The sequence below is a fragment of the Delphinapterus leucas genome, chromosome 11 (assembly GCF_059928025.1).
Source record: "Delphinapterus leucas isolate spDelLeu-1000000601 "Yukka" chromosome 11, BTC_Dleu_Yukka2, whole genome shotgun sequence".
NCBI lineage: Eukaryota > Metazoa > Chordata > Mammalia > Artiodactyla > Monodontidae > Delphinapterus > Delphinapterus leucas.
In genome coordinates this window covers 6,512,552-6,536,540 of record NC_143139.1, presented here as the reverse complement: position 1 = coordinate 6,536,540, position 23,989 = coordinate 6,512,552, and the positions used below count along the sequence as shown (strand labels likewise).

The following is a 23,989-nucleotide window of genomic DNA, read 5'->3' as shown; positions in this document are numbered from 1 at the left end:
CTAGATGCATTAATTATTAATGTGTTAAACTTAAAAAGAAATGTTTTGGGGGGATTGTACTTCCCCAGGGAGGTGGCCAGAGCTGTTCCTTAAATTTGTTCAGAGAGGCAGCAATAGTACAGTTGTCTAGCTCAAGTGTGGAGTCAGGCAGCCTTGATTTGAACGCTAGTTCTGACACTTAATTAGCTCTGTGGCCTGGGCAAGTTATTTAATCTCTCTGTATCCCAAAATCTATCTCATATGGTTGTATGAGGACCAAGTGAGTTAATATTATAAAGCACTTACAATGTTACCTGACATAGTGTATGTTCAATTTATGTTTATGGTACAAATAAAATGCACCAATAAACAAATAATTATTTATTGTTAGAATAATTAGGCTTCAGAGCGTATTAACAAGAAGAAGAGAAGACACTATAATACTGGTAAGTTGTAGGCTTACAAAAGATGTACTTCATGATTGTTGTTAAATGCATTATTTACAGGAGAATCACATAACATTGTTGTTAAAGTTAATCTAATAAGAACATGGTAGAAATAAACAAATGAGCAGAGAAATGATTGATGATTGACAGCAGGCAGGAGACGTATCCAAATTTAAAACAAAAAAGAATGATTTTCCATTATCCAAGAATTTGGGGGCAAAAGTTAATGAAACATTTTTTCTACAGGTCATTAAATGTTTGCAAAAATATAAAACACTAAAGTGCCTCTGATATATGTTCCTTTTATTTAAAGACATCGTGTTCAGCTGTTGAAAGTAAATGTGAAACTTTTCACTTCCTCCTCCTGGAAGTCATGCAAATATGCAAAGGAGAAAACAGACCCAGACAGGACGGCTGAGGGTGCCAGCTGAGCTCTGGCACGGCTGAGAATAGCCAGGGCACAGGTGTGCCTCACAGCGGATCGGCATCGAATGCCCAGACGCTCTTTAAGAATCATGAATATTTTTAAGACAGACAGATAAGGCATGGTGCTTGGCCATGTGTCTGTCACCTGCGTGATATAAAGTATGATCACCTTCAGAGCTTCACCTGCTTTGTGCTCAAGGGATTCGCCCTCAGGAATCAGGCATTCTTAGACAATTGGGGGTGTATGGAAATGAGTACCATCATCGGGCTTCCTTGGTGGTCCAGTGGTTAAGACTCCACCCTTCTGCTCCTCGGGGCATGGGTTCCATCCCTGGTCCAGGAAGTTCTGCATGCCTTGAGGTGCAGCCCCTCTGTGACATATCTGAATCCAGAACACCCCAACATGGGCCAAAGTATCTTTTTATTTTCGTTTTTTATTTTTATTTTTTTAGCACTGCTTTATGTACTCATTTTCTATTAAATTCTTTAAAAAGTTTTTTTTTTATTGAAGTATAGTTGATTTACAATGTTGTATTGCTTTCAGGTGTACAGCAAAGTGAATCAGTTATACATATACATATACATAGATCCACTATTTTTTAGATTCTTTTCCCATATAGGCCATTACAGAGTATTGAGTTCCCTGTGCCATACAGTAGGTCCTTATTGGTTATCTATTTTATATATAGTAGTGTATATATGTCAGTCCCAATCTCCCAATTTAGCCTTCCCCTCCCTTCCCCCTGGTAACCGTAAGTTTGTTTTCTACATCTGTGACTCTACTTCTGTTTTGTAAATAAGTCCATTTTTACCCTTTTTTTAGGTTCCTCATATAAGAGATATCACATGATATTGGTCTTTCTCTGTCTGACTTGCTTCACTCAGTATGACGATCTCTAGGTGCATCCACAAAATATCTTCTTTTTATTAATTTCACATTGTGCCCATAACAAAAATACATACATGACAGAGAAGACATGAAGATGTGTCACAGGCTTGCGGTGATTCGATTAAAAGAGGATTCATCAAGACTGACATTTTGGTGTCTTTTGTTTGGGGCCACAAAGCTTTTGCATTCCAAGCATTGATAATAATTAACAATAATTCATAACAAAATCCAGGAGCGGGAAGAGGCTGAGGCACACCTGAAGCGTCTCACGTGGCATGGATTAAACACCTTCCCTCTCCATTAGACAAAATTATTTTCAGCAATAATCATAAAAAGAAATGATGACATTTCATGTTTGTCCTGACTCAACAAAAAAAGTCTAACCTGTAATTTGCCCTCCTTTTCACTGTTTAAAATTTTTAAACGCACATAAAAAGTCCAAGTAGGGCTTCCCTGGTGGCTCAGTGGTTGAGAGTCCGCCTGCCGATGCAGGGAACATGGGTTCGTGCCCCGGTCCGGGAAGATCCCACATGCCGCGGAGCGGCTAGGCCCGTGAGCCATGGCCGCTGAGCCTGCGCGTCTGGAGCCTGTGCTCCGCAACGGGAGAGGCCACAACAGTGAGAGGCCCGCATACCACAAAAAAAAAAAAAAAAGTCCAAGTAGACAGAGGTAAATAACTCAATTCATTTCTTTTGTCTTTATAGTCAAGGTGCTGTCATGGTTTCCTTTGATTCTACTGTTTGAACCCAGATACGTGTTGCAGAGATGGAGGTGCTGACCTGGCGTGAAGGGAGCTCAGACGATTCCGAAGGAGGGAATCCTCATAAACTCACTCTGGAAAGGGGTCCATGGGGCTGAGTTGGTGGGTGTCCGGGGCCCACTGTATAACTGGCGTTTTCAGGATTAAATTCTGTGTTGAATATAATGTTTTTTAAAGGTTAAATTACACAAATAGGCCAATTTGAAGTTTACATATCTATTATTGAAAGCCAGTGGAAACCACAACATTTGTGTAGATTCAGAACTTAGACCAACAAAATATTTTTTCAGGGAGGAATATGTTATCAATGAGGTTGTTTATTTTATTTTTATTAAACATTTTCCCCCAATATTTATTTATTTATTTATTTATTTTTATTTGGTTGCGCCAGGTCTTAGTTGTGGCAGGCAGGCTCCTTAGTTGCGGCTTGCTGGCTCCTTAGTTGTGGCTCGCAGGCTCCTTAGTTGTGGCATGCAAACTCTTAGTTGCGGCATGCATGTGGGATGTAGTTCCCTGGCCAGGGATTGAACCCGGGCTCCCCTGCACTGAGAGCATGGAGCCTTAACCACTGTGGCACCAGGGAAGTCCCTACTGAGGTTGTTTAGAATCGCCCCGAGGTGATAATATAGAGCAGCCCATTTGGCGGGTGGTTAATGTTTTAAAATTCTCTATGGACGATGCAGCCTATTGCCCGCCCACAGTGGTGGTTGCAGGGTCGGGGGGAGTCCCACTACCCTCCTCTTGCACACGGTTGATAAGAGGCCCACCTTTCCTTTATAAGGTGGCAGAACAGTCAACAGCCAGGTGGGACAGAGACCCAGCGGATACCTTGAGTGCAGGCAGGAAGAAGGCGATAGAGAGTTTGAGCTGGTGGCAATCGATTCTCTTCCAATGGTGTGTTGAGTACTCCTTGGACCGAGGCAGAGGGACTTGCCCTCAGGCTGGCAGAGGGGGAAGGAGCCTGGGCTCTGGAGGACTCCATGGAGAGCGCCCTGATTTCACTGATGTGAGAAATAAGATTCCACTTTTCATGGGGTTTCTGACACTTCCAGCAGTCAGGGAAGGTCCTGTGATTTCAGGGGCCTGAGATCTAAAGGATGAATAGGTGTTTTCTGAGTAAAAAGAAGAGGGAAGAAAATTTCATGGAGCTGGAAGCTCAGATAGGAAAGTCAAGAGCCCAGAGCCAGGGCTTCCCTGGTGGTGCCGTGGTTGGGAATCCGCCTGCCAATGCAGGGGACACGGGTTCGAGCCCTGGTCCGGGAAGATCCCACATGCCGCGGAGGAACTAAGCCCGTGTGCCACAACTACTGAAGCCCGCACGCCACAACTACTGAAGCCCATGTGCCCTAGAGCCCGTGCTCCGTAACGGGAGAAGCCACTGCAATGAGAAGCCCGCGCACTGCAACGACGAAGAGTAGCCCCCGCGCGCCGCAACTAGAGGAAGCCCGCGCACAGCAACGAATACCCAACGCAGCCAAAAATAAAATTAAAAAAAAAAAAAAAAAAAAAAGAGTCAAGAGCCAGCGTGGTGAGTTTGAGGAATGGAAATACGCTCAGGTTCGAGAGGACCCTGGGGGTCGTGAGCAGGAACTCCAGAAGAATGGCTAATGACTCATCTGGGTTTGTTGGCCTGGGCCAGTGCCATGGTCTGGGACCTCTGTGTTCTAGGAGGTTTTCAGAGGCCAATCCAGAAATCCAGGGCCCTGCCCTCCCAGGGTTGCCCTGGGCAACCTCTGTTAGTAAAGAATCCTGTTTACTACCTTGTGACTCATAGTCACCTGTGGTTCCTATAGTTGCCACCAACAATGAAGCATAAATCCATTCCTGGAGGGTGGAGTCCGCAGGGTGAGGCCGTCCTCTTCCTTCTCTGGCTCAGAACCTGGCAGAGTTTCCCAGACTATAGCAGAGGGGGAAGAGAGAGTTTGTCTACTGAATCTCAAGTGTGGGTTTCCTTGGGAGGGGACGGAGCTGAGTGGGGTAGAGGGACAGATCTCTGCAGTCGGGCCTGGGGGTACACACAGTGCAGCCTCCAAGCTGATCAGAAGCTCCCTCTCTCTAGATAATTATGGGGAGAGTCCAAGAGATGGAGAGAGAGAGAGAGAGAGAGAGAGAGAGAGCCTCTGGTACAGAAAAGTTACAGCAAGACTCAGGGGACCCAGGCACTTTCTTCACCAGAGACAAATGGGGTTTGGTCCCCAGGGTGGTGGTGGGATGATGGGCCAGATTCAGAAATGCAAAGCTGGGGTCGGTGGGTGGGGCATGGGTACGTACACAAAGGAACCAGAAGCAAGGAAGCCACAGGGACAGACAGTCTTTTTAAAAGACCATCTCAGGGAGATGCAAGAGGGAGGAGATTTGGGTATATGTGTATATGTATAGCCGATTCACTTTGTTATAAAGCAGAAACTAACACACCATTGTAAAGCAATTATACTCCAATAAGGATGTTAAAAATAAATACATAAATAAAAGACCATCTCATATGTATAACTGATTCACTTTGCTGTACACCTGAAACTAACACAACATTGTAAATCAACTAGACTCCAATTAAAAAAAAAAAAAAACCCATCTCATCCCATACGTTTGCACAAAGTCTTACAGGTTACAAAGCACCTGTGCGTCTACTTTCTCATTTGCTTTTTACAGAAGCCATGTGAGGAAAAGCCAGAGTAGGGAATACAATCTATCCTACAACAGGGAGACTAAGGCTTATCGAAGTTGACTAACACAGTCAAGGTCAAAAGCAAGATGAGAATCTAGACCTCCTGGCTCACAGTCCAGTGCCCTTTCCACTAAACCAATGTTTTTCAAACTTTGGCATCTACAGACTGCTTTAGTGGGTGTCTGTTACACACAAAGTACTAGAATTTTTGATACATTTAAAAAATTATCACAAATGTTAGAATAGCATAATGAAACATTTATTTTAAAAAGTAATAAATCAGGGACTTCCCTGGTGGCGAAGTGGTTAAGAATCCGCCTGCCAATGCAGGGGACACGGGTTCGAGCCCTGGTCTGGGAAGATCCCACATGCTGCGGAGCAACTAAGCCCATGTGCCACAACTACTGAGCTTGCGCTCTAGAGCCCGAGAGCCACAACTACTGAGCCCGTGTGCCATAACTACTGAGCCCGTGTGCCTAGAGCCCATGTTCCACAACAAGAGAAGCCACCACAATGAGAAGCCTGCGCACCGCAACGAAGAGTAGCCCCTGCTTGCCACAACTAGAGAAAGCCCAACGCGCAGCAACGAAGACCCAACGCAGCCAAAAATAAATAAATAAATAAATAAACTTATTTAAAAAAACGAAGTAATAAATCAACGAGAAGGATATACGTGTAACCTTCACTAGGGTATTTATATTGAGCTTGATATCAGATACTTTGAGTCATGGCTCAGGTTTGAGTCACAGCCAGACAGTTTTTTTTCTTTTTTTTTTTCCTGTTTCCACTAAATTAGGACAAGTTAAGGAACGTCACTGAGTGCTTCATGAGACAGTCCTGGATAACAGATGAAACTTATACTCAGCTGTGCAGAGCATTCTCAGGGAAGGTGGTTTGCTGAATGGTCAGAATCCAAATGTGCAATTTGGAAGACTGACCATTTTCACCTGGGAGGTCAGTCAGTTGGATTCCTTATCCAGTCTTTGGCTTGGTTCAGCTTTGGAAAGTATTTCTTGTTCTGATGTAGAATTACAAGCTTTATGTGTGTGTGTGTGAGTGTGTGTGTGTGTGTGTTAAAATATCCACAACACAACTTTTTTTTATCTAAGTGGTTTTAAAATATGCCCAATTATATGTTTTTTATTTCTTTTTCAAAGAAATCAAATGTTGGGACATCGTAAAACTTTGATGATGCAACTGTGCCAGAGTTCTAGCTTTAAGAAATCCTGATATTTTATGTCCAGCGTTACAACTGTGAAATTCTGGTTCGGGGTGATAGATTCTGATATATCACTAAGATATACTACTTGAGCAAACCACGTGCGTTTGGAAGAATGCTCTTTATCGGCACTATCAGTCATGAAGTGTCATCCCACATTTCAAAATCTCACGTAATGAAAAGGAAAAAGTAAAACTATCCTAATTTCCAGACGACATGGTCTTATATATTAAAAGAAACCCTAAAGAATTTACAAAAACAAACAAAAAACCCCACCACAATAACAACAAAAAACAAATAAAAACCCCAACCCTGATTAGAGCTAATAAATAAGTTCAGTAAAGTTGAAGGATATAAGATCAACATAAAAAATCAGCTTCATTTCTATGTACTAGCAGTGAACAATCTGAAAGTGAAATTAAGAAGACAATTCCATTTATAATACCATCAAAAAGAATAAAATACTTAGGAATAAATTGAACCAGAGAAGTGCAAGACTTGTATACTATGAAACACTTCTGAAAGAAATTAAAGAAGGTTTAAATAAATCTAAAGACATCCGTGTTCACTGTCTGGAAAATTTAAGATCTGCCATCTGTTAAGATGGCAATATTTGCTGAACTGACCTACAGATTCACCAAAATCCCTATTAATACTGCTTTTTTTTTACAGAAATGGACAAGCAAATCCTAAATTTCATATAGAATTGCAAGGGACCAAGAATAACCAGTACAATCTTGAAAAGACAGGAGTAAAGTTGAAGGACTCATTTACCAATTTCAAAACTTACTACAAACCTATAGTAATCAAGACAGTGTGGTATTAGTATAAGGATAGCCATAGATCAATGGGATAGAATTGAGAGTCCAGAAATAAACCCATATGTTTATGGTCAATCAATTTTTGAGAAGGGTGCCAAGACCATTAAATGGGGAAAGAATAGCTTTTTCAACAAAGGATGCTGGGACAACTCAATATCCACATGCAAAAGAATGAATTTGAACCCTTACTTCATACCATATACAAAACTTAACTCAAAATAGATCAAAGACCTAAATGTAAGAGCTAAAACTATAGAAATTTAGAAGTAAACATATGTGAAAGTCTGTGTGACCTTGGATTAGGCAGTAGATTTTTAGAAATGATAACAAAACACAAGCAATCAAGGAGAAGAAACCAGATAAACTGGACTTCATCAAAAATAAAACTTTTGTGGGCTTCCCTGGTGGCGCAGTGGTTGAGAGAGTCCGCCTGCCGATGCAGGGGACGCAGGTTCATGCCCCGGTCCGGGAAGATCCCACATGCCGTGGAGCGGCTGGGCCCGTGAGCCATGGCCGCTGAACCTGCGCGTCCAGAGCCTGTGCTCCACAACGGGAGAGGCCACAGCAGTGAGAGGCCCGTGTACCACACACACACACACACACACACACACACACAAAACAAACAAAACTTTTGTGAATCAGAGAATTCCCTGGCGGTCCAGTGGTTAGGACTCTACACTTTCAGTGCTGAGGGAGCATGTTCAACCCCTGGTCAGGGAACTGCAAGCCATGTGGTATAGCCAATAAATAAATAAATAAATAAATAAAACTAAGCCAAGAATAAGAAATAAAATAAAATAAAACTTTTGTGGGTCAAAGAACACTAACAAGAAAGTGAAAATACAACCCATAGAATGGGAGAAAATATTTGCAAATCATATATCTGATAAGGGGGCTAGTGTCCAGAGTATATAAAGGATTCTTACAACTCAACAAGAAAAAGGCAACCCAGTTAAAAAACGGGCAAATGGTTTGAATAGATATTTCTCCAAAGAAGATATACAAATGGTCAAAAATCACATGAAAAGATGTTTTTAACATCTTTAGTTACTAGGGGAATGTAAATCAGAACCACAAGGAGGTGCTACTTCACATCCCCTGGGACAGTTATAACAACAACAACGACAACGACAAGTGTGGGCGGGCATGTAGAAAAAGTGGAATCTTCATACATTGCTGCTGGGAATGTAAAACGTTTCGGCTGCTGCGGAAAGCAGTTTCGCAGTTTCGCAAAAGGTAAAACATAAAATTACCAGAGGACTCAGCAATTTCATTCCTGGGAGAACTGAAAACATACGTTCACACGCAAGCTCGTACATGAATGTTCATGGGAGCATTATTCAAAATAGCCGAAAAACAGAAACAACCCAATGTCCATCAACTGATGAATGGATAAACAAAGTGGGGTCTATCCATACAGTGGAATATTACTCAGCCGTGAAGAGGAGTGAAGTACTATTACGTGCTATGACACGGATGAACCTCGAAAGCATGGTGCCAAGTGAAACAAGCCAGTCACAAAAGGCCACAGAGTGTATGATGCCATTTATATGAAATGTCTAGAACAGGTAAAGCCATAGAGACAGAAAGTAGATTAGCAGTTGCCAGTGGTTGGGGGAGGCTGGGAATCCGGATTAACGGCTAATAGGTATGGGGTTTCTTTCTGGGGTGATAAGAATGTTCTGGAAGTAGATAGTGGTGCTGGTTGCATGACATAGTGAATATACTAAAAGTCACTGAAGTGTACACTTTTAAATGGTGAATTATTATTTTTTTAATAAATTAATTTATTTTGGGCTGCACTGGGTCATCGATGCTGCACGTGGGCTTTTTCTAGTTGCGGCGAGTGGGGGCTACTCTTCGTTGAGGTGCACGGGCTTCTCATTGCAGTGGCTTCTCCTGTTGTGGAGCACGGGCTCTAGTCTTGCAGGCTTCAGTAGTTGCGGCACACGGGCTCAGTAGTTGTGCCTCGCGGGCTCTAGAGCACAGGCTCAGTAGTTGTGGCACATGGGCTTAGTTGCTCCGCGGCACGTGGGATCTTCCTGGGCCAGGGCTCAAACCCATGTCCCCTGCGTTGGCAGGCGGATTCTTAACCACTGGGCCACCAGGGAACCCCTAAAATGGTGAATTTTATGTTATGTGAATTATATCTCAATAAAATGCTAAAACAAAACAAGACTCATGTGAACTACTTTGCCCTCCAGCATCCGTGTACTTCCTAGGGGTTGCGGGTAGGAAGCAGGTTCTTGTACTTGCTGCCTATTTCTGTGACCACGTTGAAAAGAATGTGTCCTTAGTGACTGCTGTTTGACTCATGGTGAAAATGTTTTCTATTTCCTTCAACACTGAATTGGGTTCAGGACACGTATTGAGGGCTGTCAGTGGTTCTCCGTGAATTAAACAGCGTTGGAACTGGAATTCATAAGATGATAATAATAATAACTCACCTTCACTGAGTGCTTTCTGTTCAGTATATGCCAGACATTGCCCTAAACGCTTTATATGTAGTTCTTCACTAATTTTTACCACAACTGTATGAAACAGGCATTGCTATTACTGTTATCAACATCGTTCCCAATTTTCAGCGGGAAAAACTGAGGCTCCGAGTTAGACAACCTCCTTTATTAGAATTTAGACCTCCTGCCTTCTTGCTGCCAAAGCCAGTGCTTCATCTGTCCTGATTCCAGTGTGTCTTTTTCATTTACCAAATAATCTCTAATAAGACAAAGTATTTCTCTCTTGCAGTAGAGAATTTTAGAGATAAGCGGAACAGAAACTCATTGACTACTTTGCCATCATATGTGTTCCCCCTTCTGAAAGCTATTGCACCGTCTGGATATGAGGATTTTCACCAGCCACAAAGAGAACTGAATGCTGACATCCGTACCCGATGGTGATTGATCTTGAACCTAGTTTGCCACTGCTCTCTGACATCCAACAGTGGCGATAAAACTGCTTTCTAAGTACCTATGTCACTAACTTCACAACCCGTTTGTCTGTCTTCTCTGTTGTGTGTCTTGTACTCGTGTTTGCTCTGAAGAGTGAGGACAACTTGGAGTGATGTGCTATATTCCTGGGGCCTTTCTCTCTATCACAAACTTAAATTTTTATTCTGGGAAATGCTATATTGAAGTTATTCTGGAAAAAATCAGTAGGCTCTAACTATGACCGATACACAAGCTTTAATGACTTTGAACCTCGATTTGACATTTTAGAGCTGATAATGCACTGGGGACAGGGGTGAATAGTCAATAAAATCCAGTTTCCGGATAATGTTTGTAGTAGTTCCTATTTGCAGTTTCTTTTTTCTTACTGTGCAAAATAATCACTCACATTTTCCTTCATCCCAGCACCTTTAGACATATTATATCCCCACTGAAACCCAGTTCACAGTTTATGAATGGCATTGTTCTGAGTTGTCAGGTCCCTATTACTACCTTAATTGCTACATTTACAAGTCGAGGAAGCACTTTTGAGCCATTCATGAGTTTTTCTAATTTGGGGGTATAACATAGCACAACAGTATGAACATATAAAGCACATTTTAAAAGGTAAACAAAAACATGCATACGACAGGAAAATGATTCACCAGAGTCCCCTGTCCCCATTAATTAAATCTTTAAGAATCTGAAATCTTTAGGATTGTAATAATTATTAATATAATGAGACACTGTGACAGCTGTAATCAATGCCACATTTCGAATTTGTGAAAAGTGGAGAACTAAGGTGCTTATTACTTTTTTCCCTGAAACTACCAGTCTACCTGAGGGCCCAGTGATACAACTTTCCTTGCAAACATTTCAAGCCTCCAAGAGTTGTTGTTTTTTTTAAAAAAATTATTTTATTTATTTATTTTTGGCTGCGTTGGGTCTTTGTTGCTGCGCGTGGGTTTTCTCTAGTTGCAGCCAGCGGGGTCTACTCTTCGTTGCGGTGCTCGGGCTTCTCACTGCGGTGGCTTCTCTTGTTGCGGAGCACGGGCTCTAGGCACGTGGGCTTCAGTAGTTGTGGCGCGCAGGCTCAGCAGTTGTGCCTCGTGGGCTCTAGAGCGCAGGCTCAGTAGTTGTGGCGCACAGGCTTAGTTACTCCGCCACATGTGGGATCTTCCCGGACCAGGGCTCGAACTCGTGTCCCCTGCACTGGTAGGCGTTTCTTAACCACTGCGCCACCAGGGAAGTCCTCCAAGAGTTTTTGTTTTTGTTTTTGTTTGGGTTTTTTTTGGCTGCGCTACACCAGATGCGGGATCTTGGTTCCTGGATCAGGGATCGAGCACGCGCTCCCTGCAGTGGAAGCATGGAGTCTTAACCACTGGACTGCCAGGGAAGTCCCTCAATGCTCCAAGAGACTTTAAATTCCTATGAGATGGGCTGCGGGAGAAGAAGTGTGGACAGAGGCCATTCGAGGTGCTGAGGGTAGGCTCGGAGCAGGGACTCGGAATCCTGCATTTCTCCCCCGGCCTGGGAATCCTAGGCAACAATTCTATCCCACCGCCAGGCGGCGCTGTAGAACCAGGGATGGCAGCCCTGGACCTGCGGGGCTGCTTTAGTTATTCCCCAGGCATTCTTGACCGCTAACACTTCGCTTTGTTCTTCTCCCTTATATTCAGGTTCTTAACCTGGTGAATCTGGTCAGGCTTCTGATGGTCAGTGAACACCTAGAATTTATGTGTAAAATATGTGTTTAGCTTCATTTTTCTATCTAGAGGGAGGTTTTATAGTTTTGATCAGACTCAAGGTAATAGTATCCCCTTGAGAGAGTAGAATGCAATGATGTTAGGTACTAATACGCTGACATCTATCGGTGGCGAGCACTTGTTATATATAATTTAACACAATAATCCTCAAAATTACCTTGCAAGATATCCCCATTTTACAGAAAACAAAACCCCAAAACCCCTGAAGTTCACACAGCTAATGACACACAGCTAATAAGTGATGAGGCTGGGATTTAACTCCAAGAACGTCTGCTTCTCACTGTGCTGTTGCTACACTGAGGAAAAAAGCCAGAGACTCACTCATTCATCAGCAAAGATGTAGGAGGGACTGAGTGTGTGTCCAGCACCCTGTACTGGATGCTGGGGTAGAGGGGGATCCAGACAGCTCTGCTTCCTGCCTTCTTGGGGCTTAGTGCCTGGAGGTGATGGCAGTGATGCTGGCCATGTCAGCAGGAAACAGGCAGTAAACAAATAAGCCTGTAATTGCAAACTGAGAAAAGTGCTCTGAAGGAAATAAAGGGGACAGCGACATAGAAAAATGGGGAAAGCTACAGATAGTTTGGCCAGGGAAAACCCGAGCATGTTAGCTCAGAGTAAAGCGTGGGGATTGCCGTGGGAAAAGGTGGAGACAGAGCCTTCCGGGGGGGACGAGCCTGGTGTGGGTACGCAGAGGCAGCTGGTGCGGCTGAACAGGGGGACCCAGAGCAGAGGTGAGGGTGACAGAGGTGTAGAAGTCATCGGGGCTTTCTACACCAAGTAAGGAATTCAGATCCTATTCTCATAATTAGGAAGCCATTCTAGGGTTTAAAGCAGGAGAGAAATGCCAGCTAATGTATGTTTTTCTTATTTTTAATTGTAAAAGAACCCCAACACAATGCCAAATTTACCATCTTAACCATTTTTTTAGGTTTACAGTTCAGTAGTGTTAAGTACATTCACATTTTGTGCAATCAATTTCCAGAACTCTTTTCATTCTGTAAAACTAAAATTCTGTACCCATCAAACAACGTCCCATGTCCATCTCCCCGGCCCCGCATTCCCTGGCAACCACCGTTCCACTTCTTTCTTTCTCTGTGGATTTGGCCACAGTAGGGACCTCATGTAAGTGGAATCATACACTATATGTGTGTGACTGACTTACTTCACTTAACATAATGTTCTCAAGGTTCCTCTATGTTGCAGCATGAATCAAGAGGCCCAGGATCGGAGGCCGTGGTGACGGATGGTTCTCCCACGTGGCTGCTGCCTGGCAGAGCGAGAGCAGAGTCACGGGGACAGCAGGTGTTGAGCCAGGAGCCGAGTCTTCAGGGAAGGAGGGGAATTGGCCAAGAGGCCAGAGGACAACAGCAAGAAGGGGCACCAGGAGGAAGGGGAACGGGAGCTAAAGCTGATCGCCCAGATTCTTCAAGGATGTTTATACAGGGGTGGCAGGGGTGGTGGTGGGGCGACACTTCTAGAAGCAGCCATGAGGAGCCAGGAGGATGCAAACCTCACTTACTGCCCCTCAGGTATGTAGGGAATGTGAGAATAAGATCAAGGCTAGGTTTAGGGAAGACTTTTCTTACCTGGACAGGGTATGAAGCATGAAGACGGGCAGCGAAAGGAGCCCTAGGAGGCGTCTTTTCTTCCGGGATTTGGGAGAAAAACTGACCCCTCCACTACCCTTCATTTCCTGTCTCCCCATTTTTTTTTGGCGGACTCTTAATCACTGGACCGCCAGGGAAGTCCCTCTCTCCATCTCCTTGAGGACTGTTGGGGCTGCCTGGCCTCTTTGGCGGAGAGGTTTCATTTATCTATGGAGCTCCATGAAATGTAGACACTCACTCTTCTAGGCACTGGAGAGACAGCGGTGAATAAAATAGAGGAAAAGAAATCCCAGCCCCACAGAGCTGGCTTCCCAGCAGGGGGATTTGTTTAGGTGCGTTCTCATGCAAAAGCATCCAGCAGGGTAACTTACTCACCGGTGCTGTAATCTGGATGTGGGCTGAGTTCGACCGTGAGTCACATGGGTTGTCTGCAGGAAGAGAGAGGGGAGATGACATTGAGAAAATGGAAAGAGCCCCAGGGCTTGGGACTGAGGCCTGGGTCCCAGCAACCTTGAACGAGTCATTTACTTTTCCTGGGACTTTACCCGTTAGCCGATCTCTAAAGGGGCAGGATAATTCCTCATTCCCCAGTTGTTGTGGAGTTAAAGTGTTGCCTAAACAATTAAGTGGTCTACAAATTGTCATTAAAGGGACTTCCCTGGTGGCGAAGTGGTTAAGAATCCGCCTGCCAGTGCAGGGGACACGGGTTCGAGCCCTGGTCCGGGAAGATCCCACATGCGGCGGAGTAACTAATCCTGTGCACCACAACTACTGAGCCTGCGTTCTAGAGCCCGTGAACCACAACTACTGAGCCCACGTGCCACAACTACTGAAGCCCAAGCACCTAGAGCCTGTGGTCCGCAACAAGAGAAGCCAGCGCAATGAGAAGCCCGCGCACCGCAACGAAGAGTAGCCCTCGCTCGCAGCAACTAGAGAAAGCCCGCGCGCAGCAACGAAGACCCAACGCAGCCAAAAGTAAATATTTTTTTAAAAATTGTCATTACACCATGACTTAGGCCTTCATTTTCTTATCTGAGTATGGGTGCATAATGGCAACTGCCTCCCCCAGGGTGGCTGTATGAATTAAATGCATAAACTAAGCACAGAAGGCTTCCGGAGCTCCTCAGCTCAGAAGGTGGAGTCGCCTAGGGGTGAGGAGGGCGGGGCCCCGGGGCGTGGGGAGGGGAGGGGGACGGGGCGCAGAGCGCTGGGAGGGGCAGCGGGGAGTCAGGGCGGCCGCCAGGGGGCGCCACAGGGCGGCGGGGGCGGTGGGGGTAGAGGGAGCGGGTCCCGGGGGAGGCGGGTGACTCACGGCGGCGGGAAGGAAGATGAGTCAGCCGTCCTCTGGCTTCCCGCGCCCGCCGCGCCCCGGCCGCCGCCCGCAGCTGACCCTCGGGAGGGCCCCCGAGGGCGCCACCCTGCCGCCGGCCGGGCCCGGGCTTCCCCAAAGCGGGGGCGCGCTGGGCCCAGCGCTCGGCGTTTTCTCATTCGGGGCCGGGGCTTCGGGAGGAGACTTCGTGCGCGTCTGGGCACAGGCGCGCCCAGGCTGATTCAAGGGCGGCGGGTGCCAGCTCGGGAGACGGCGGAGGCGCTGCCCGGGGGCCCGAGCTGGGCGGTGGCACTTCCTGCGGGCGGGGGGGATGGGGAGGGGCTCCCAAAAAGGCGGCCGGGCCCTCTGGGATGCTCCGGGTGCCGGGTGGGCTGCGGGCGGCGCGGAGAAACTCGACCTCACGCCAAAGCCACACGCAGAAAGCCGGCTCTGTACCTTGGCGTGCCGTCTGTTTTCGCCTCTTCCCAGACTAAGTCAGAAGGAAGAGGAACCCTAGTCCCGGCTGCAGGTTGACAGGTGCCCGGTGTCCAGAGAGGGTCTGGCTCAGCACCTCCGGCGTCAAAGATGCCCGAGGCCTTGCGGAGCCTGGGCCCTGGCTTCGCGTGGGAGATCCAGCCCAGGCAGGAAGGTGATTTGTCCAAAGGCCTCAGAGAGGAGGCCGAGCTCCTGGGTCTGGACCTCCTGCTCACCAGGCCACGGGAAGTGCTTAAAATAGTTCCTGGAGCATAGTCAGTCGTAATGTATAATAAATAATATATGTATATATGTGTCTCATAGCTCATCTTTATGGGGCGCTTACTGCATGCCCGGTATTGTTGCAAGTGTTCTTCATGGATGAATTGTTTGATTCTCACCACCGCACTAAGACATAGATACTATTCGTATCACCATATGGCAGCTGAGGAAACATGCTCAGAGAAGTTAGGTAACCTGCCCAACATCACACAGCTAGGAAGTATAGTGTGGGAATTAAACCCAGACCCCCTGACCTCAGAGGCCGTATGCATGAGGCTGACTTCAAATATTGTTGAGGTCCAGGTGTTGACACAGAAATTAACCAGTCGATCTAAGAAAGAAATGGGAACTTTTATTCATGCCAAACTGAGGGTTATAACCTGGGAACAGCCTCTCCGAAAGCTCTGAGAACTCTTTGGCCTGTTAGAGGTCAAAGCACAGTTACGTAAGTTTTGAGCGAGGGCTGTATATCAAATGACGTATTATTGACAGTTTACACAATCCAGATCCCCTCGTACAAAGCGTGGTCATGGGTCATCGTGGCCTCTTACAAGATTAAGAAGGCAGGTTATCTCTTAAGGAGTTGTGACCCTTTATGAGATTAAGAAAGAATGTGATCTCCAAAGGGGATCGGGTTAATGCAGATGCAACAGACACACACACACACACACACACACACACACACACACACGAGGAGGGAGGAAGCCCAGATGGGCAAAGAAAAATTTTATGTTTATGTTTCTTGTCTTACCATAAAATTTGAATTTTATTTCATCACAGGAGTATGCTGCAGATGGCTTGCTTCTCAGGGTGTCTGAAGAGCATAGTGTTAAACGGAGAGCTAGCTCCGTGCTGGGGGAGGGGGTCCGGTGAGCGCTGCCCCTCCTGCTGGGGCCCCAGTTCCGCAGTTTCCCATGTGCCACAGTGCAGAAGAAAAGCACTGGGCATCCCTCTTGTCCAGTCATTGGCTATATCCCTACTGTAACCGAAAGTGGGGTCTGGCTGCTCGCTGCTCAAAAGCCAATAAAGAGGCCAGGCTGGTGGAAAGGAGAGTTTGCTTTACTTTGGATGCCAGCAACCCCGGGTGGGGGGTGGGGGGGAGGGTGGACACCTGTGCAAAGACTGAATTCCACCCCCCCCCCCGCCCCGCCCCATCAATCAGGAGGCAAGAGCTTTTGTAGACCGAGGGAGGGGGCTGCCTGCAGAAAGAGCACAATCAGCTCGGACACTCATCTTTTTTTTTTTTTTTTTTGCGGTACGCGGGCCTCTCACTGCTGTGGCCTCTCTCATGCGGAGCACAGGCTCCGGACGCGCAGGCTCAGCGGCCATGGCTCACGGGCCTAGCCGCTCCGCGGCATGTGGGATCCTCCCGGACCAGGGCACGAACCTGCGGACACTCATCTTGAAATTAGTCATGAGGTGGTCTGATCAGTGTCATCTTGATTGTTTTAGGTACAGTTAGTCTTTAGTTCCAGGGTCGGTTTGTTCCCATTTCTTTGAAGCTGGTTCTCGAATTTGTGGCAGCTTATGTCATGGCTACCATCTGGTCACCATGTAGTTCACTTCTTCCACCTGGTGGAGGTTTCAGTGTCTATAAGACAGCTCACAGGATATGGCTCAGAATATTATCTATAGCCCTTGAGGAGGAACTAAAGGTCCTTGACTTTGCTTAATGACTAAATTATTATTATTTGGTCTCCTTCGACTGTTTTCCTTTGTTTCTGCATTTTCTCATTTCTCTGATTAAATTTATTCTTTGGCTAAAGTTTTTCCACAGACAAAAGGCAGGCAGAGGACATGGGGGCCAGGGAACATAGGGTCCTGCTCCGTTCCACTATGGCCCCAGGACCTGGTCTCCAGCCCCCACCATTCCCCCTGCTCAGTCTGGTGGACCACACTCACTGCTTTGGGGAACGTTGCCTTTAGCAGAGCTTCCCAAATACCTGCCAACAGAGTGAGGCCTGCTTGGGGTTCTTTAGAATCCCAAGCTGGGGAGCACGTTAAACACACAGATCCCAGCCCACTGCAGAGCTGTGATTCTCAGCCTTGATCATACATTGATACTCAGTGGACTTGATGCCTAGGTCTTCCCCCACCCCGCCGCGGAGATTCTGACTGAGTCGATCTGGGGGTCCCCCTGGGTGTTGGGATGATCCTCGTGTGCAGCTGAGATTGAGCACCGCTGCTCCGATGGTTGAGTCCGTAAGGTTGAGGTGGCCCTAGGAATCTCTATTTTTAAGAACCTGCTTGTGTGATTTTCAGGTGCTGCCGTGTTTGCAAGCCTCTGATGTGGAACTCACTTTCTTCTAATTGGCTTTGAAGAGTGTCCCAGATTCTTCTAATGGGACCATCTGCGTCACGTGTGGGAGCTGCTTCACAGCTTGTCCCGGAAACTTTGCATCAATTCTCCCATACAAGAAAGGGAGCAGGGGTCCCTGCTCAGCCTCTCCTGGCCCCTGTCTCAGTTTACAGGATTTCTCTCCTTGCCAGGCACCAGCATTCTTGCCCACCCAGTCATGTTCATTTCTCAAAGGTTCTGGGCAGTGTGGTCAGCTCCTCTGAGCTGGTGGTCACCTGGAGCTCGGGACGCTTGAACTCTTGAACACCAACAGCCGTGTTGGCAGCCCAAGGACCTTAGGGAACCCTCACTTCCATCCTCTTTCCCCAGGTGTTAGTAGACTGTGTTATCATGACAAGTGAGCTGGGTGGAGTGACTGCTTCCCCCCTCCTCTGGGACATGCTGTTAAACCTCTTTTTCAGTGTTGCCTTCTGCCCTGAAGTAGTTACGTCTGCCATCTCCCAGCCTGATAGGCTTTTCTGTGTCTGTGGCTACTATGTGTTCTTCTGGATACTTGATGCACATGTTGGGTGATAGGCTTGGAGTCTGGGAACCTGAGTTCTGGACTGTGTGCCCCAGGTCATATCACAGCCCCCGCCCCCTCAATCCTCTCCCCTTCACTCTGAGTTTTCTGGCATCTCTCTGCTCCTCCCACCCCAATCTCTGTCCCTGCCCAAGTGCTGCACCCTCCGCCCAGAGCTGCCATCCATTGTTCTCCTTGGGAATGGATGCATCATGGGAAATCACTCTGTCTGGGCCCAAGGAGGAAGGAAAGAGGGACGGGAATGGAATGGGCGGGTGATGGAAAAAGTGACTGCCAGCCGTTCCCTGGACTTGGGCCTGGAAGGCAGCTCAGTGCGGTTGCCGTGGTGACAGTCAGACAAGCACACTGCTGTTTCCCTGTCCTACGAACTGAAGAGTACTTGTTGTGCCTTTTCCTGCCTGCTCTGATAGCCTCAGGCCCGCATCTGGGATGGGGTACAGACCCCCAGGTTTAACTCTCGTGCCTCAGTTTCCCAGCCTGACCAAAGGAAGATAAAGAGAATGTGCTGGGTATTCCATTAGCCCCTGCAGACCTTCCAACCTTCCCCACCTGCTCTGCACCTTAGCAGGCTGACCTTGGTGGACCCCTTCTCCTGGGCTCCCTTGTCTTCTGGCTTCGGGTCAGCACCCCAGGGGGCTTCATCATCCTGGCTGGTTTCTCTCAACCCCACCTGCCCCTCTGTGGTTAACCCCTCCACCAAACTCTCCCTGATCACCCCTTTCTCTCTGTTTGCTGCTGGGGGCCTGACTACTGGAGAAGTCATCTTAACAAGGAGGAAGGAAGGAGGGCAGTCACTTAAGGACTCCTTTCTCTGCCGTGAGGCTCTGGCAGGATGGCTATGTGGGTGGGGTAGCCTTGTAGGTGTAATCTGAGATGTACCCAGAAGGCGGCCCTGCCCCGAAATAGCCAGGCTGAAACCCTGAAGTTCAAGGGTCACTCTCTGGGTTAAAAAGTTTCTCTGTAAAGATCCCACATTCCCTGGGAAGGTGAGCACATTCCCTTCATTCATTTCTCGACATGTCTTAGTTTTAGCAGGTAAGAAGCTTGACCGTAAGCTTCAAAATGCAAGGACTGTGGCTGTCTTCCTTGTGTAGATATGGGTGGTATGGGGCCTGGTGAGTAGGCTTAAAATAATATCTGCTGAATAAATTCATTGCCCTTTCAATACATGTTTCTTGAGCACCTACTGTGTTCCAGGTGTTCTAGGTTCTTGGGATACATTAATGAACAAAACCAGTAAAGATCCCCCTCAAACAGAGAGACAGACAGTACATTTTATATACATACATATACATATATGTATGTGTGTGTGTGTCCAAAGCCTGCCACCCTCTCTGAAGAACCCCACTGAACCCCACAACCCCACCCAGACTTCCTCTGTCCCCACTGCTCTAAGCAGACCAATCTCTTTGTGTTTCCTTGGTATATCTGATCTCAGAGACAGTTGACAAGGAAAACAGAGGCTCCTAACAAATTGGACAATTGTGGATCCTAGGAGTTTTTAAAGTGGATATTTTATAATAAACCCCACATTGGTGAAATTTAATGCAGTGTAACTGACTGTATTTAAAACACTCAGGTACTGGGACTTCCCTGGTGGTCCAGTGGTTAAGAATTTGCACTTCCACTGTAGCGGGTGCAGGTTCGACCCCTGGTCGGGGAACTAAGATCCTGCATGCCAAGTGGCCACACAGACAAAAAACCAAACCCAAACAAAACAAACCCCAAGAAAACCAATCCAAGATGGAGATATAGGAGACTCCTGAACTCACCTTCTCCCACAAATACAGCAAATCTATAGTGACATGTGGAGAAATTCCACCAAAAAATCCAGAAATCAGCTGAGTGGCTTCTACACATTGGATGAATGAGAAAATATTCAAATCAAAATGCGTAGGAAGGGCTGAGACACACTGGCCATAAACCCCAACCTACACAATGCCATGCCATCAGGAGGGAACTCAAATCCCAGTGTCCCCCTGAGGAGCCAAGGCTTTGGATGTAATATCTTGCACCCCAACTTTTAAGACTTCCACCTTTGGGGGATGGACCCCCCAAAACACCTAGCTCTGAAAGTCAACGGGACTTGCATCCATGGGGCCCACAAGGCTATAGCAAACAAAGCAATAGTTCTTAATGAGCTACACACCCCCCCACCCCCAAGGCTTAGTGCAGAGGGAGAAGACAGAAATGCCCATCTCCCAGTCTTTCCCTGAAGACTCCTATTTGCATATCTTAAAAACTGTTGCCTCAGCATCTGGCTTCCGATCAGTCTGCATCCAGATCTGCAGACTGAGATCTTCCACTTTGGGACACTGACAGTTCTTAGCACACCCTCAACTACTGGGAGCCATGGAGAACAAAGAAATCAGCTTGGACAATCACAAAGTCTTGAAAGACAACCAAGAACTCAGGCTGAGCTGAATGATAAAGTTCATCTGCTACTTGAGACCAGCCTGTCAAGATTGGGAGAGATGGCTGTTCTGTCTGTTGCACAGAAAACAACATGGAAAGTCAAGGAAAATAAAGAAACAGAAGAATATGTTTCAAGCAAGAGAACAAGATAAAGAAGTGGACATAAGCAATTTACTTGATAAAGTGCTCAAAATAATGGTCATAGAGATGCTCACTGAGATCAGGAGAACAACGCATGGCCAAAGTGAGAATTTCAACAAAGAGATAGGAAAATATAAGAAAGTACCAAGCAGAAATCACAGAGCTGAAGAATTCAATTATTGAATTGAGAAATTCAATAGAGAGGATCAACAGAAGACTAGATCAAGTGGAAGAAAGGATCAGAGAACTTGAAGACATGACAGTGGATTCCATCCAATTAGAGGAGCAAAAAGAAAAAAGGATAAAAAAGAGTAAAGATAGCTTAAGGGACTTATAGGACACCATAAAGTGGACTAATATTTGCATTATAGGAGTTCCATGAGGCGAAGAGAGAGAGGAAGGGGCAGAAAGTTTATTCAAAGAAATAATGGCTGAAAACTTCCCTCACCTGGGGAAAGAAACAGATATTCCGATCTAGCGAGCCTAGAAAGTTCCATCAAGATGAATTCAAAGAGATCCACACTGAGACAGAGTATAATTAAATTGTCAAAATTAAAGACAAGGAGAGAATTTTAAAATCAGCAAGAGGATCGCTTCTCATGCTTTTGGCTAAGATCAAGTGTAAAATCAGCAAGAGGAAAAAAAAATATTTGCTACATACAAGGGAATCCCCATAAGACTACCTGCAGATTTTTCAGCAGAAACTTTGTAGGCCAGAAGGGAATGGCATGATATGGACATATGCAAAATGCTGAAAGAAAAAAAAAAAAAAACCTGCCAACCAAGACTACTACCCAGCAAACTTGTGTTTCAGAACTGAAGGAGAGAAAGAGTTTTCCAGACAGGCAAAAGCTGAGGCTGTTCATCACCATTAGACTGTCCTTAAAAGAAATGTTAAAGGGTGTTCTTCAACCTGAAATGAAAGGACACTAATTAGTAACAGAAAAACATATGAAAGTATAAATGTCACTGGTGTAGGTAAATATATAGTTAAATTCAAAATACTCTAATGTAATGGTGGTGGGTAAATCACTTATAAATGTAGTATAAAGGTTAAAAGACAAAAGTATTATAAATAACTATAACTACATTAATTTGTTAATGGGTACACAAGGTAAAAAAATATAAATGGTGACATCAAAAACATAAAATGTATGTGTGGGGAAAGTAAGAATCTAGAGCTTTAGTATGTGTCCAAAGTTAAGTTGTTATCAGCTTAAAATAGGGTGTTATAAATATAAGGTGTTTTACATAAGCTTCATGGTAATCACAAAGCAAAAACCTATAGTAAATACACAAAAGATAAAAAGAAAGGACTCCAAAGATACTACTATAGGATATCGTCAAATCACCAAAGAAAAGAGTGAGAGAAGAAGAAAGGAACAAAGGAATTACAAAATAGCCAGGAAACAATTAACAAAATGACAATAATAAGTCCATACCTATCAATGATTACTTTAAATGTAAATGGACTAAATTCTCCAATCAAAAGACATAGAGTGGCTGAATGCCATAAAAAACAAGACCAACTACATGCTGCCTACAAGAGACTGACTTCAGCCTTAAGGACTAATATAGACTGAAAGTGAAGGTATGGGAAAAGATATTCCAGGCAAATGGAAACCAAAAGAAAGCAGGGATAGTTATACCTATATCAGACAATATAGACTTTAAGCCGAAGACTGTTACAAGAGACAAAGGGGTCAATCCAACAAGAAGACATAACATTTGTAACTATTTATGTACCCAACATGGGAGCACCTAAATAAATAAAGCAAATATCAATAGACCTGAAGGGAGAAATAGGCAGCAATATAATAATAGCAGGGAACTTCACTACCTCACTTTCAACAGTGGACAAATCATCTAGCAGGAAAATCCATAAGGAAACATTATACTTGAGCTACACATTAGACCAGATGGACCTAACAGACATTTACAAAACATTCCACTTAACAGTATCAGAATGCACATTCTTCTCAAATGCACATGGAAGAGTCTCCAGGATACATCATATGTTAGGCCACAAAACAAGTCAATAAATTTAAGAAGATTGAAATCATATCATAGCATTGTTTCCAACGACAACGGTATGAAACTAGAAATCAATTATAAGAAGAAAACTGGAAAATTCACCAATATGTAGATATCAAACATGCTGCAGAACAACCAATGGGTTGAAGAAGAAATTGAAAGAGAAAAAAAATCTTGAGAAAAATGAAAATGGAAATACAACATACCCAAACTCATGGGATGCAGCAAAAGCAGTTCTAAGTGGGAAGTGTATAGTGATAAATGCCTACATTAAGAAAAAAGAAAGATCTCCTATAAACAACCTAACTTTATACCCCAAGGAACTAAGAACAAGCTAAGCCCAAAGTTAGTAGAAGAAAGGAGATTACAATGATCAGAGCAGAAATAAATGAAATAAAGACTAAATAGACAATTAAAAAGAGCAATGAGACTAAGAGCTGTTTTTTGGGAAAGATAAACAAAATAGACAAAACTTTAGTTAGACTCATCAAGAAAAAAAGAGAGAGGACTCAAAATTACAAACGAAAGAGGAGACATTACAACTGATACAAATGACCACACAAATACAAAGGATCATAAGAGACTGCTATGAACAATTATATGCCAACAAATCGGACAACCTAAAAGAAATGGATACATTACTAAAAACATACAACCTATCAAGACTGAATGATGAAGAAACAGACAATCTGAACAGACCAATTAGTACTAGTAAGGAGATTAGATCAGTAATCAGATCCTCCCAAGACGGAAAAGTCCAGGACCAAGTGGCTTCACTGGTGAATTCTACAAAACACTTAAAGAAGCATTAATAAAAATACTTCTCAAATTCTTCTAAAAAATAGAAGAGGGGCTTCCCTGGTGGCACAGTGGTTGAGAGTCCGCCTGCTGAGGCAGGGGACATGGGTTCGTGCCCTGGTCCGGGAAGATCCCACATGCCGCAGAGCAGC

The 23,989-nt window shown here is 45.2% G+C and overlaps 2 long non-coding RNA genes across 3 annotated transcripts; both read right to left on the bottom strand.

Moving 5' to 3' along the window:
• Positions 1 to 4,626, bottom strand: LOC149747938 (uncharacterized). Its single transcript, XR_016394858.1, has 3 exons — positions 4,279 to 4,626; positions 3,329 to 3,612; positions 1 to 2,650 (listed from the first exon to the last, which is right to left on the bottom strand). It is a non-coding gene; the product is annotated as an uncharacterized LOC149747938 (long non-coding RNA).
• A 22-nt stretch (positions 4,627 to 4,648) lies between these two features.
• On the bottom strand, positions 4,649 to 16,268 carry LOC115802866 (uncharacterized). 2 transcript variants are annotated; one of them, XR_016394856.1, is made up of 4 exons: positions 14,815 to 16,268; positions 13,482 to 13,930; positions 13,058 to 13,162; positions 4,649 to 11,856 (listed from the first exon to the last, which is right to left on the bottom strand). It is a non-coding gene; the product is annotated as an uncharacterized LOC115802866 (long non-coding RNA). The 2 variants fall into 2 exon arrangements; XR_016394857.1 differs by lacking the exon at positions 14,815 to 16,268 and adding an exon at positions 14,507 to 14,796.
• Positions 16,269 to 23,989: the final 7,721 nt, after the last annotated feature.